Source organism: Castor canadensis, chromosome 9 (genome assembly GCF_047511655.1).
Source record: "Castor canadensis chromosome 9, mCasCan1.hap1v2, whole genome shotgun sequence".
NCBI lineage: Eukaryota > Metazoa > Chordata > Mammalia > Rodentia > Castoridae > Castor > Castor canadensis.
In genome coordinates, this window is record NC_133394.1 from 48,625,377 (window position 1) to 48,639,586 (window position 14,210).

At 33.2% G+C, this 14,210-nt stretch overlaps 1 long non-coding RNA gene across 3 annotated transcripts in view; it reads left to right on the top strand.

Annotated features, from left to right (window-relative positions):
* Positions 1 to 14,210, top strand: part of LOC141410870 (uncharacterized) — a 47,687-nt gene that overhangs the window by 5,779 nt on the left and 27,698 nt on the right. The window contains exon 2 of one of the 3 annotated variants that reach the window (XR_012435659.1): positions 9,056 to 9,168. The exons of the other annotated variants lie outside the window; for them this stretch is intronic. This is a non-coding gene — a long non-coding RNA (uncharacterized lncRNA). The remainder of the gene's footprint in view (positions 1 to 9,055; positions 9,169 to 14,210) is intronic. 3 annotated transcript variants of the gene reach the window in all.

Here is a 14,210-nt window from a genome sequence, read left to right on the forward strand (position 1 = left end):
GCACAATATGTTATTGAATTTTAAGCTAAGAATGACAAGTAGGTGATTATCTCTCTCTCTCTCTATCCTCTTTGATACTGGGGTTTGAATTAAGGGACTGGGCCTGACATTTGCAAATCAGGTACTTTGCCACTTGAGTCATGTCCCCAAACATTTTTATTTTATTTTTTTTTTTTACCTTTCACATATGTTTTCATACTCTATGTCCAGGCTGTCCTCAGACCACTACTCTCCTATATATGCTGCCCACATAGCTGGGAATAATGATGTGTACCAGAATGCCTGGATTGTTTGTTGAGATGGGGTATTGCTAACCTTTTGTCCGAACTGGCCTAAAACTGGGATCTTCCCCAGTAATTGCCTCCTGAGGAAATTTTTTCTCTTAAATTAAAGTTCTGATGAATCATTGATGAATGATAATATGATTTCTAATTCCAGATTACACCAAAATATCCCGTCGATAACAATTTAAAGTACAAAAATAGAATAATTTTTAGAAACTCAATCTATATAAACTAAAATAATAAAAACAAAATATTTAAATTTTATGTACTTAGCATAATAACATACATCTTAAAAAACTTGAAAAATTCAAAAAATGATCTGGGTGACTGTACTAGTATCAACTCAAAATGGATCAAGGACCTAAATATCGGACTGATACTCTGAAGTTACTACAGGAAGGATCAGGAAACACTCTGGAACTTATAGGTATAGGCAAAGACTTCCTCAATAGAACCCCAGCAGCCCAGCAACTAAGAGAAAAGCTGGACAAATGGGACTTCATAACATTAAAAAGCTTCTGTACAACAAAAGAAATGGTTCCTAAACTGAAGAAACCACCCACAGAGTGGGAGAAAATATTCACCAGCTATACATCACACAAGGGACTGATAACCAGAATATACAGGGAACTTAAGAAATTAAACTCTGCTAAAATCAATGAACCATTTAAAAAATGGGCAACTGAACTTAATAGAACTTTCTCTAAAAAAGAAATTCAAACGGCAAAAAAGCGCATGAAAAAATGCTCACCATCTCTAGCCATAAAGGAAATGCAAATCAAAACCACACTAAGATTCCACCTCAACCCTGTTAGAATAGCTATGATCAAAAACAACAACAACAACATGTGTTGGTGAATGTGGGGAAAAAGGAACCCTAATCCACTGCTGGTGGAAATGAAAGCTGGTACAACCACTCTGGAAAAAAATTTGGAGACTTCTTAAAAATCTAAATGTAGACCTGCCGTATGACCCAGCAATCCCACTCCTGGGGATATACCCAAAGGAATGCAACACAGTTTACTCCAGAGGCACCTGCAGACCCATGTTTATTGCAGTGCTATTCACAATAGCCAAGTTATGCAAACAACCAAGATGCCCCACTATTGATGAATGGATCAAGAAAATGTGGTTCTTGTACACTAAGGAATTTTACGCAGCCAGCCATGAAGAAGAATGAAATCTTATCATTTGCAGGTAAATCAATGGAACTGAAGAACATCATTCTGAGCAAGATCAGCCAAGCTCAGAAGACCAAAAATCATACATTCTCCCTCATATGCAGACTTTAGATCTAAGGCAAATGCAGCAATGTGGTTGGACTGGGATCACATAACAAGGGGAGAGCACATATGGGTGATATAGAAATAGGTAGAAAACCCAAAACATGAAAGTTTTTGATGTCCCCACTCCAGAGGAACTAATACAGAAACCTTAAAGTGACAGAGGTCAACAGGAGAAGGGGATCAGTAACCAGGGTAAAGATCAGTTAGAGATGAATCAACATGGGTCAAAACATGTGTACATGAAAGCAATGCTAGGAATATTTCTGGATAACTATCCTTAACTCAACTAGCAAAAACAATTTTTCTACCTTATTATGCTTGTCTTCTTTCTTCAACAATACTGTTGATAAAGGTAGAACAGAACCTGCCTGGAACTGAGGGGGAAAAGGGAGAGAGTGTGGGGGAGGAGGGCAGTGGGGAGAAATGACCCAATGTATGCACATGCGAATAAATGAATAATAATTTAAAAAATTGCAAAAAAAAATGATATGGGTGAAACTCATAGAGACTATATTCCTGTTACCTAATGTTACTTTCTTGGGCTACCATAATAAAATACTATTAACTCAGTAGTTTAAAATAGTATAAATTAATTTTAGAAGACTAGTGGAGGCTGGGATTTCAAATCCAGGTGTTGGTAAAAAACAATCTTCCCTCCAAAATATGTTTCTTAGCTATTCTTGCTTCTGGTAGCTTAGGTCAATTCTGACATATGGAGTATTGCTGTAATGTCTGCCTCCATCTTCATATACCCGTCTTTTCTATGTCTGTACATCTAACAGGCTCTTCTCAGGACTTTCTCTTCTCTTATCACATCAGTCACAAATGATTAAGGACTCATCCTACTAAAGATGAGGTCATCTTAAGTAATTATATCTGAAGTGTTCCTGTTTGAAATTCACATTCTGTGACATTTTGGGTTAGGACTCCAATGTATTATTTTGAGAGACACAAATCCATACCTAATACTTAGATGAAAATGTACTAAAGGTAATGTATTTATTTCAAGACTTTCTTCACAAAATTTTTGTCTTTTTGTTAAAAGTTGATAAAAGTAGAGATTGATTTGGATATATTTTTTCTAGTTAACATAGCGTACACACATACATAAATGCAAAAAATGATATCTATTAAAACTACTCCAGGAATCAGGGGAGGATAGGATGAAGGAGAAGGGTAGAGGAGGTGAATTCATGTATAATATATTTAATATGTTGTACGAACCTGTGTAAATGCCACAATGTACCACTACCCATCACACTAATAAAGGAAAAATATAGAGAAAAGATTGAATGCCTATTGGGAACTTGCTATGTGCAAAAGCCTTAGAAAAGTTATTAGATTCATTAATCCCGACCAACCAGTGAAATGCACATCACATCCATTTTACACAGCAAAAAATCCCTGAAGCTCATAGAAAATAGTCTACACAAATGTTACCTCCAAAGTCATTCTCCACAGTACAAGGAACACTTACAACTTCGTGTGTGTAAGAATCATGCAAGTAAAAAAATGTAGATTCCTCTTTAAGATAACTCAGAAATTATAAATCAGTATATCAGGTATAGGGAAATGACAAATTGTTATAATCATATATTTAAGTTAGGTATATTTTTTAATAAAAAAATACTAGTAGGCAGTGACACAGATGATCTCTTTTCTAAGTCAAGGAGCACAGCTCTGTACCCTGAAAAGCATGACTCATAAGACATATGCTTGGCTTCCTAATAAAATTTTGGATAACATATAAGCCACACACTGCAATTAGGAAATCCTAAAGTCATTATATGATTTGTGCTTCTAAGTAATTGTTACAGAATTCAGGGGTGGCTGGAGTCATTAGGGAGGTCTTCATGACCATATCTGAAATATGGACAAGGTGTGCCTAGTGGAGAAGAAAATAACATGAAAAACACCTGCTGTGGAACAAGCATAACAAGTACACATTTAAGTAAGTACACGCACCTTAGGACTTCAATAAAAGAAATATGTTGGACTTACAAGATTGAATAGCAAAATATTAAAAACTGGTTTTTGGTCCAGGAGAATTTTCCAAAAGTACTCATGCATGTTCCAAAATGAAGTCATGGATTTAGAATTTTAACCAGTAAGCAAATGGAGGTTGATTTGAAAGGAAAAGAGAATGAAAAAAAAAAAAACCACAATCAGGTATGAATCTATTACAGAAACCAAAGTATGAAGCTATGAAAGAAGGAAGCAAGGAAGAGAGGGAGAGGAGAGGAGAGAAGACAGTAAGGGAGGAAAAATGAGAGGGAAGAAGAGAAAAAGAGAGAGAGAGGAGAGGGGATGGGAAGAAGGAAGGGATATTATATGAGAATTAATTCACTGTAAAAATAAGCAGAAATTGTTCACCAAATATAATCAAAAAAGAATAAAAAACCACATGAAAAGAAGCACAGAGAATAATCAAACTACCATGAATAATATTAATCATCTTAAAATCAATTACTGATATAATATTAGTTACATAAGTTAATTACTTAAAGTATAATGTAAATGAAGTAGCAGAAAATTGGACATGGAAAGTAAATTTGAGATGGATTATAAAGTATTAAAATTTCTATGAAAAACAAGTTCATAAGGCATATGAATTAAAAGATTTTCAGAAAGTAATAAACAACAATTGATATTGTAAAATTTCAAAAAGCATTCAGTTGTATACTAATTTTTGTAGTACTAATGAGTTAAATAGTACTGTAAGGGGAATAATGACAAAAGTGACTCCATTTTGGATGAGTGAGACATTTTGGAAGAAGATAGATGAAGGGGCATAAGAAACAGCAGGCTTCTCAGACAAATAACAAGACTCTCACTAAAATAACAGAAAGCAACTGTGAGAGATGAGCAGTGGATCCCAAGGTCAGGATGAGCTGGCCAGGCCTTCTCAGGACTGTTCTGTTTGATAAGAAGAGGGATGGGTAGGTAGCTTCAACATAAAATTGACTATAAAAAAAACTGGTTAAAAACCAGTCACGATAGAATACTTGGACTTAAGCCTGGCAGAGCCCTGTGTCACTCCTAGACTCCAGTTATGCTCTGGCTTAGCTTTCCTAAGTGCTTCTGGCTCTGGGAGATTTTGATGTCTTCTCAATAAACCTCCTGCTTTCTTCACTCTTAACTCCTGGTCCAGTGTCTTCAGTCACCCGCTTCTCCCAAACTCAAACTCAGAATCAGAAACCCAGTATCATACTATGAGTGGAATCTTTCCCATTGTCCTCTAGAAAGTAAGATGAGATGTGGAAAATGCCTTTTCTTTTGAAATCAAGGTATTGTAGAGATAATTTCAGTTCTGCAATTTACTGGTTTGATTTTTTTCATATACTAATAAAATTATTTTGTCTTATTATTTCCTCTGTGTATTATAATGCAGATTTTTGTTAAAATCCAATGAAATAAAGCATTTGAAAAGGCTTTTAAAGCAGAATTATAAGAAGCACAAAAACTCTGATCATTACTATTAGTATTATTTTTACTGTAAGTTTTTAAAAATATGTGTTTATAAACTAGAGAAGTGTGGATAGGTAAAATGAATAAAAATGAAAAAACAAAAACAAAAACAAAATGTCCTGGGAGTCAGTGGCTCATGCCTGTAATCCTAGTTAACTGGAAGGTTGAGATCTTGAGGATCTTGGTTTGAGGTCAGGTAGGGCAAACATTCCACAAGACCCCATCTCCAAAATAATCAGAACAAAATGGACTGATTATGTAGTTCAAGTGATAAAGTGGCTGCTTTGTTAGTACAAAGCCTTAAGTTCACACTCCAGTCTCACCTCCCTCATAATAAAAAAAAATATATAACGACATATAACTTGAGAATAGCTATGAAGTACTGAAAAGACTACTAAATGGTGTTAAGATATTTTATTAATAATATAAAATTTGTTGGTATATTCTACAATGGTACTTATAATATGAATTTATTTTTTTAAAAAATATCAATACCTCTTGAGATCACACGCATTGAGAAATTAGAAATTACACTGATTAAAATATACTCCAGTAGGTTGTATTTTCATTTTTATTAAATTCCAGGAACTTTTTTGGTCTCCTCTCTTATTTCTTCCATGACCCACTGATCATGGAGCAATGTGTTGTTCAGTCTTCATGTGTTTGAATACTTTCTGTGCTTTCTTTTGATGTGTTCTAGTTTTATTCCGTTGTGGTCAGATGGGATACAGGGAGTTATTTCAATTTTGTTTTATTTGTTAAGATTTTCTTTGTGTTCTAAAATATGCTCTATTTTGGAGAAAGTCCCAGGGGTTACTGAGAAGAATGTGTATTATGCTGCTGCTGGGTAAAACTCTCTGTAGATGTTCAGTCCATTGTGTCTATAACATCATTTAATTCTGAAGTTTCTTTATTGATATTGCTTGGATTGTGGAGAACATTTCTTGGAGAATGGACTCAAAGTCATTCAAGTTTAGTAGGGATGCCTGTATAGTTTCATTTCATCTTCATACCCAATCTGTAGTGTCAACGTTTTTTAAAAATGTATATTATGAAAAAAAATCTTCCAGAGTGAAAAGAGTCACTGAGAAAATTCAAATAATCAAATTGTGTGTTTGGTTTAATCTACTTCAAACATAGAGTAAGAAACAAGGTGAAAGAGATGAAGTGATGGTATACATTTAGGATAGCACAAACAGGTAAAAAAAAACCCTACTTTTTGGAAATTTGAGCTAGATATTTAACTATATATTACAGATATTTAACTATATATTACAGATATTTACCAGTAGAATATAAATTTTATTCAACAAAGCCATTCTCAATAGATACTTCCATTGCAATTTGTTTCTCCACATTTCCTGTGTTGTCTGTGTCCTTAGAAGCAGGGAGTTGTAGGTTTTGAACAAGTTGCTTTGTCAAAAGAATGTTCTTAGTAAAAGTAAATAAGACAAATAAACAAAGACAGGGGGTAAACAAAGCAAGGATATGTTCCCAGCTGATAACACAGGACTCCCTAGGTATATATTGCTCTACAGAATTCTTCCCAAAAGAGTAAGGAATTTTGTTTTACCCTTTGTCAGTTACTGGACCTGGTTGGGCCGTCTCTTGAGGATGAGGAACATAAACTCCTGGGGCTCAGCAGTCCTCGTTTATTAAAAACAGGGCAATTCTCCAACAAAAACCAGAATGGGGATGCCACAGAGCTAAGGATTCTTAGCAGCCAACCCTTTCAGCATAAATTCCTATCAACCTTGTAAAAGGGATTTTAGCTGGATGTGGAACAACATTTGCTGCCTGACTCTGTAACTGGAAATTCACAGAAGAAAAATCACATTGCAGGGAAACTTCTATTCTCTTTATGTTTCCAGAGAAACCGACATGTGAAGGATGACTGCTGTTTCGTATAACCCTACCCTTCAGTACATATGCTACATATGCCATAGCAGGAGACTAATTTTTTTCCTTTCATTTGGAAACTGCCATGCAAGAGTAAATATACTCAGTCTCTCTCTTTTTTTTTTTGTAACAATTTACAAAAGTTATTTAGGAAGTCAGCAGGCTTTGCTCCCTATTCCCAACTTATTTCCATTCTTGTAGCTGCTTTTTTCATTTTTTTTCCACTATTTTTGTTAGCCTACATTAATAGCACAAGGGGCACTCATTGTGATAATGCAATAGATGTTTGCAGTGTACTTTGAACAAATTCACTACCTCTATTATATTCCCTAAACCCTCCCTCTTCTCCTCTCCTTTGTCAGTGTTTGATGGGTTTCAATTCACTATGCTCTCTTTCTATGTGTGTGTGTGTGTGTGTGTGTGTGTGTGTTATATCTATGAGACACTTTGATCTTTACACAGGATTTTAAATAAATGCATAGCAAATAATAAAGTACTTCATTCTACCATGAAACATTTTTAAATATTCAGAAAAGCACTAAAAATGATTACTTAATGAAATGTGAACAGTAATATTTGTGGAAAGATTAAATTCAACCAGATAAAGGCAAATTGAAACATCCAAAAATACTAGAGTTAGAGAACACTAAAGGCCAAGCTGCTATCATGTATTCCTCAAAATAAAGTCTTGAGGCTGTGAGAGACATAGATGATTTTCTCAGAAGATATTGAAACTCCAGCTGGCCAAAACTTGATACATCCTGCATTGCACCTGCTGAGAGCTGTAGTGTTCATTACAGCATAATGTCCACGGAGAGCTACTATGGCACATGAGTATCTTCCTTTACCAAGAATTCTTTTGTTCTTGTTCTTTCTCTCTCCCTTTCTGAGAACTGCTTTATGTATATTTTTAAAACACAAAACAGCCTGCTTTCCTGCTTGCACCAATCTAAATGTTGGACAAACACTGAATTTGAGGAGCAAAGGCTGACTTTTATACGACTTTGAATGAGAGATAGTCATGTTACTCTGAAAAATGTATATAAAATAATAAAAATTAGAAGGGGAATGAAAATTTTAAATTTGTTAATAGTGCTTTTAAAATATTTTTTAGGTACAGAATGAAATTGAGTAGAAAAATATACATATTTAAATTTTCACCTCAGTCAAGTAATTCACATATAGTAATTTTTAGTAATATATAATAAATAATAAATGTTATTAATATATAATATATAAAATAAAAGGATTGGAGAAAAAGTTTGGTTTATAATATTAAAAATAACCATAATATCATAGGAGAGAAAAAAATTTATTCATAAATAATCTATTATTTCTTTTGTTCTTAGAATAATCTTAAAACTGAAGCAATGTTTTAATGGGACTTCATTTTCTAATTTTACTGATGCTTAAAATAACTAAATTATTCTAATAATACATTGTATATAGGAAGTTTTTTGGCATTATATGTTAAGGGGAATTTTGAGAATGCAGTAACAGGCACTAAATTTTTGGTGTACATGAATTTGTTTCTTTATAAATGATACCAAGTAGTCTATTTAAATCATCTTTTCACTACAATGTGTGTATTTTATCAACAGATTTATGTCCTGTGTTTTCTATTCTTATACCAAGCTGTGTAATTATGTTGTATTATAAAAATATCAAAATATGTTAAAAATCAAACAATTTAGTCTCCCAAATCCATTGCTTTTTGTTCCACTGGGTTTTTAAAAAAATTTGTAAACAGTGCTCAGTTATTCAGTTTAAAATATCAAATTAATATTTATTTGTCTCTTTCTTTCACTCTGAACATCTAGTCTATAGATTCTGTTGTTACCTTCAAAACTATCCCAGACTCATTAATATATAACCTTCAAAGGTAGTCCATGGTCTGTCACCCATTAAGTCTCTGAGTCTTCCTTTTACTACTTTTTTTTCTCCTGTAGTATTTTATTTTTCTACACAAAGGAGAACAATGCTTTAAAATTTCAATATTGAGTTTTAAGTACATAAACCCTTTGTTGGAATTCCCTAGTGATTTCTCATAACAATAACTATGTACAAATATTTTAGGAAGGATTTTATATCTTGACGTGTTCTAATTCATGATTTCAGTTTTCCAGTTAAGAGCCATTGGACAGGTCACAGGATGCAGACCGTGATATGACAACTGACATGCATGTCCTGAGGACCTGCATACAATGGCCTGACAAAAAGACATTCTCAATGTGAGTTTTCATTGATAGACATAAATGTTCTGACAGCTTTGCTATAAGAATTTTAAAATTAAAACATAGATGATATAAAAGCAACTAAGTATGCATAATTTAGAAATGTTTTTATAGCAAGATTTAAGAGGCATACAAGTGTTCCAACAAGAATGCTAATATACATAATGCATATTCTGTAAAAGAAAATTGTCCCTACAATTTTGTCTACTGCCAAGAAAATTTAATCCTTTAGTGACTAGAGGTAAATAAATTTACTGAGGAATTGGGTATGCACTGTGTGATGTTTTATATTTGATGGGGTACAGGAAAGGGCTTAGTAAAAAAGAGACTATTCTAATAGTCATTGGATAACAATAAGAACCCTGTTTACCTTCACTTCAGAGAAAATTTACTCTTAAAGCTTCAAAGAAGTGTGTCATGTGTATCAAGAGCAATGATCAGTCTGAATTTTGACCTGGCTGGAAGTGAAAAGGTTAGCCTACCACTGTTTCATGGAAGCTGCCAGAAGATAAGAAATTCCTGGGTCAGACACAAAAGAAAATATCACTACACAGGAACAATATTTTTTTCAAGTTCAAAGGGTTTTCTTTGCAACCAAAATCACATAAGAAGCAGTATAGAGTGGACTGATTGCATGCTCCACCAACAGAATTTATGTTTCATTTGATCACTACCATGCTTAGAAAACCACATTTTATAAGAGTAATATACCAGCAAACCTACTTTGACATTGCTCCAAAGGGAGATTTAATTTTTTTATTCAAGAAATAATTGTGCCTTCTTCCTTGAAGGGCACCTATCTATGTATCCCAAGGCTGTTTCCTATACAAGCATCCATGAAAATACAGTATAGGGAAAAGGCTATCACAAGAAGTGCAGAAACCAAACACAGGATGCCTATCAGCATTATTAGATTAAAAAGCATTGTATGAGACATCATGAGAGGAGTTTATGAGAGAAAAGAGCACATGCATTGAGTAAGACTCCTGAGAACATGATCTCAACTTGTGCTAAGTGATTTTGTACTGTGTCTTTAAATATCATCCTAATAAATTTTCAAATTAGTATCTCCCAACTTTTAAATATATCTTAACTTTTAAAATGAATTCTTGCTATTACCAGTAGGAGTTCATTTGCTATGTATACTCTAGGATGAGATTATAATTTCAGTTGCCTGATTCCTGTACTTTTAAAATAATACTTAAAATTTTTGATATAAATTTCACACTGTAGCACAGTAGCACAAAGAGCTCTACTTATTAACCTTTGTTTCTTTCTACCAAATCTCTTTTACAATATATTCTGTTAAAACAAGAATAATTATGTTAGCCATCTAAATTTAAGATTCATTAAATTGTATTCTTACTTATTACTTATTAATACTATTATGTTATTTTATACATCAGACAGATAACAGATACTATATGCCTGATGTATAACATTTATGTATATGATTTTTTTAAAGTAACTTTTCATGCATCACCTAGGAGAAGATATGTGACATATCGATATTATGGAGGCTAATCTACCTATGGCAAAAGGATTTTATCACGCTGATACTATCAACTTCCATTGAAAGTAACTGACAAACAGATAACAAAGACTACAAATGAAGTAGCATATACCTACCTTTCCTTCAAAATAGTTTTGAATTACAACAAAGCATAAACAAAAAATGATGAAATAGTATCACTGAATGTAGGAATAATAGAACATATATTCCCTAAAGATTCTAAATAACTTGGCTAATTGAGATTTAGGTTTCACTGATAGGATATATTTCATTTAATATTGCTACAATTAACCGTTTTAATTCAGTGTCGAGGCAGATTCGCTATACTTTCAGAAAAGGTTTATGGTAAATCTGAATAAATAGTCCTTCCTCTTTTGAGTATTTTCCTATGCAGAATCAAAGATTACCATTTGTTCTTTTTTTTAGTGATTTTTAATGTCATTGAAAACAGCAACTTCCTTTTAAAAAACAATAAAAGAGATTGTCCAATGTTGGTGTTTTTGTTTGTTTTTTCGTTGTTTTTATTTTGTTTGTTGTTTCCCTTACCATAGCTTCACATGAGTTATGTATTTTTGGTTATTCCTGTTGTTCAGTAGAAACATGAATTTCTGGAAAACTGTATGAAATAAGAACAAAACTAGAAATCAGAGTTTGAAGGTGTCCTCACAGTTTTATTTTCACTTTACCCTCTATTTATCCCTTTCTTCTTATACACTATTTTCTGCCTTAGCCATCTACTTATTTTCTAATAAAGAAGAACTCTCTTAGTTACTGGTGTATTACCAGGGCTTGCCACTGTAATTTATGCATGGCATAAGCGCAATAAGTGTTTATGGATAAATACAAGTAAAATTAATAGCAAAGGAATACAGCTGCCAAGTTTGCTTCATTTACATTGTCCTACAAAGGAAAAGGTAACCTAAAAATCTAAAAGGAGGTACAACTAGAGTGGGCTACAGGTAAGTTACACTTTATGATGCTGTGACAACTTCTGGTGACAAGACCAGAGTAGGATAGAGTCACGTATTCTTGTCTAAACAAGGAAAAAATAAACAAAATAAAAAGGAAGAAGGAATAGTCACCTTGTCACTGTGTTCTCATTGAGTGTGAATGTACAGAGGTAAGTCATTACCAGTATTATTATTATATATTTGGAATATTTAGACTGATTTTATTTTCTAAAATTAGAAATCATCAAATTAACATGTTCAAACGAGTTCACTTAATTGTCTCTCCAAGTGGTTAGTTATAGTTATTGTTAATATTACCTTTATTATTATTTAGATAAGTGTTCAAAACAGACCTTAATATGTCATCCTGACCGAAAGAAGCTGTTTCTAGTGAATGACTTTCAGAAGAAAAACTAGTCTTCACAAGAGTTCTGACTTCTTCTTTTAAAGAAAGAACTTGGATAGAGAGAGACAGAGTCAGAACTCTGGGTCTGTCACCCAAGAATCCATTCTTTCAGAGAGGTCTGAACAGCAAGAATGTGGATATGTAATCTGGTTTTAAAGTCATAGCCAAAGAAATCTTCCTTTGCTTGAAGACAAGTTCTGCCACTTGCTGCACAACCTCTGGTTTTTGTGATAGAAGATAGCCAGGCTCACAACAGGCATGCAGTTGAGCTTCTAAGTTATTCTGAAGACACAACTCATCCTTAACAGCTCCGTGAAAGAACAGAACAACATCTTTCAAGTTTCTAGTATGGCATCGAGAAGCAAATGTTTTAATCAACAGATGAACAGATGGATCAGGCACTTCATGGCAACTTTGACTTATCCTTCACAGGTTTGGGAAGGAACAGTTTGAAAGAATTTTCATAAATATAACACTTTAATGGATATCAGCAAAAAGAGCATTTTGAGGTTTGTTTCTGAAATTTCTCTGCCTTTTTTCACTGAGAACTGTTCAATTTGATTGCCTTTCCTGTAGGAGAGTTCCCAAAATTCTGTAAAGACCATCTGTGCCCCATCCATGTCACCAGTGGATCCCAGACAAACTGCAGATTTTAAATAAGCACAACAGTGCTGGTATCACTTGGACTCTTTTTGCTGTTGTTGTTCATCTTTCAAAAAATTAAGCACACCCTTAAAATTGTGCTATCTTATTTTGTACCAACCAATTTCATACAAATAGACAAGTTGAATTTTTATGTTTCACAGCAGTGTGAGCAGAAATCAAGGGACTATTAATTAGACATAGCTTGTCATAAAAGATAAAAATCAGCAATAACCTTATAGAAGAGAAAAATAGGGCAAAATGTGGGGGAAGAGGCATGGCATGCCCATCGCCTCATCACACCTTACATACTCTCTGGGCCTGACATCCTCCCAGCACCAAACCCAAGGCTTCTGTTTTTTTAAATACCCAAGTATATAGTCATAGAAATAAAATAACAATGAAACAGCAGCATTAAATTCCTGGTATTCCCAAGGTTAGATGTGTTTAACTACTTAGAACAATATCAGATAAAATCACGTTTGCTCTACGGAATGAAAAGTGCATCTTAATGATTTAAAAACTGCCTATTTGATTTACAGTGTTGTTATAGCCCTTGGAAATAGCAACCCCTGTTTTCTGAGAAAATAAAATATTATGTATGTAAAGTTTATTAAAGAATTTGGTTGATAGATTTTCCTCCATAACCTTTGTTCCTATTTGTGAGAAAAATTTTTAAGTATTATGTTTCTAAAATCTACAAACTGATATTCTCATACTCAATTAAAATGAGCAAGACAGACTGGTTTTAGCATACAATAGCATTTTTATGGACTCTCATTTCTTCATAGACGACTTAGCTGTAAATAATCCATTCAAATAGCAATTAGACCTTTTTTGGTTTCTGCATATAAACATAATGGTTATTCAAGTAACAGAAAAATTTCAAGCAATTTTCTATATAAAAAATGAGTACTTAAAACCATATGTTTGAAATCCTCATTGAACTGTTTTTAAATGAATGACAATTCCATTCTGAATTGTGAATTTCTGAATACATCTTTCTTGTGCAGAATCAGACCAGTAACCTGTACATAATACTGCAAACAAATTAGAGACCTGTCAAATTTTCTGTTATAATCTTACAGTATCTTAAGTCTTTTATATATGAAAAATTCTTAGTTATGGATATGAAATGGAGAAAATAAAGGTTGTACTTTATAATGCTTCCATAAAAATTAGCAAAATACCTTTGTTTCTATTCCATTTTCTAAGTTAATAAGCTTATTCAAATATTGTTCCACTGATAGAGAAAAAGAAAAAAACTGATCCTTCATCAAATCAAGTATTTTAACTTGCATTTATTTGTTAAATATCTCTAATCTCTGTTAAACTGGAATAGTTCTTAAATCTTTTCTTGTCTTTGATGCCCTTGCCATTTTGTGGGATGTCCCCAATAATTTGTCTGAATAGATTCATGTTAGAATGTACTCTTCTGAAGATAAAACAATGATTCATGCTTTATTTTAACCTTGTAAAAGAGCATCAACATAAAGATCTGGGAGGATTTTGTGGTCATATTACCATA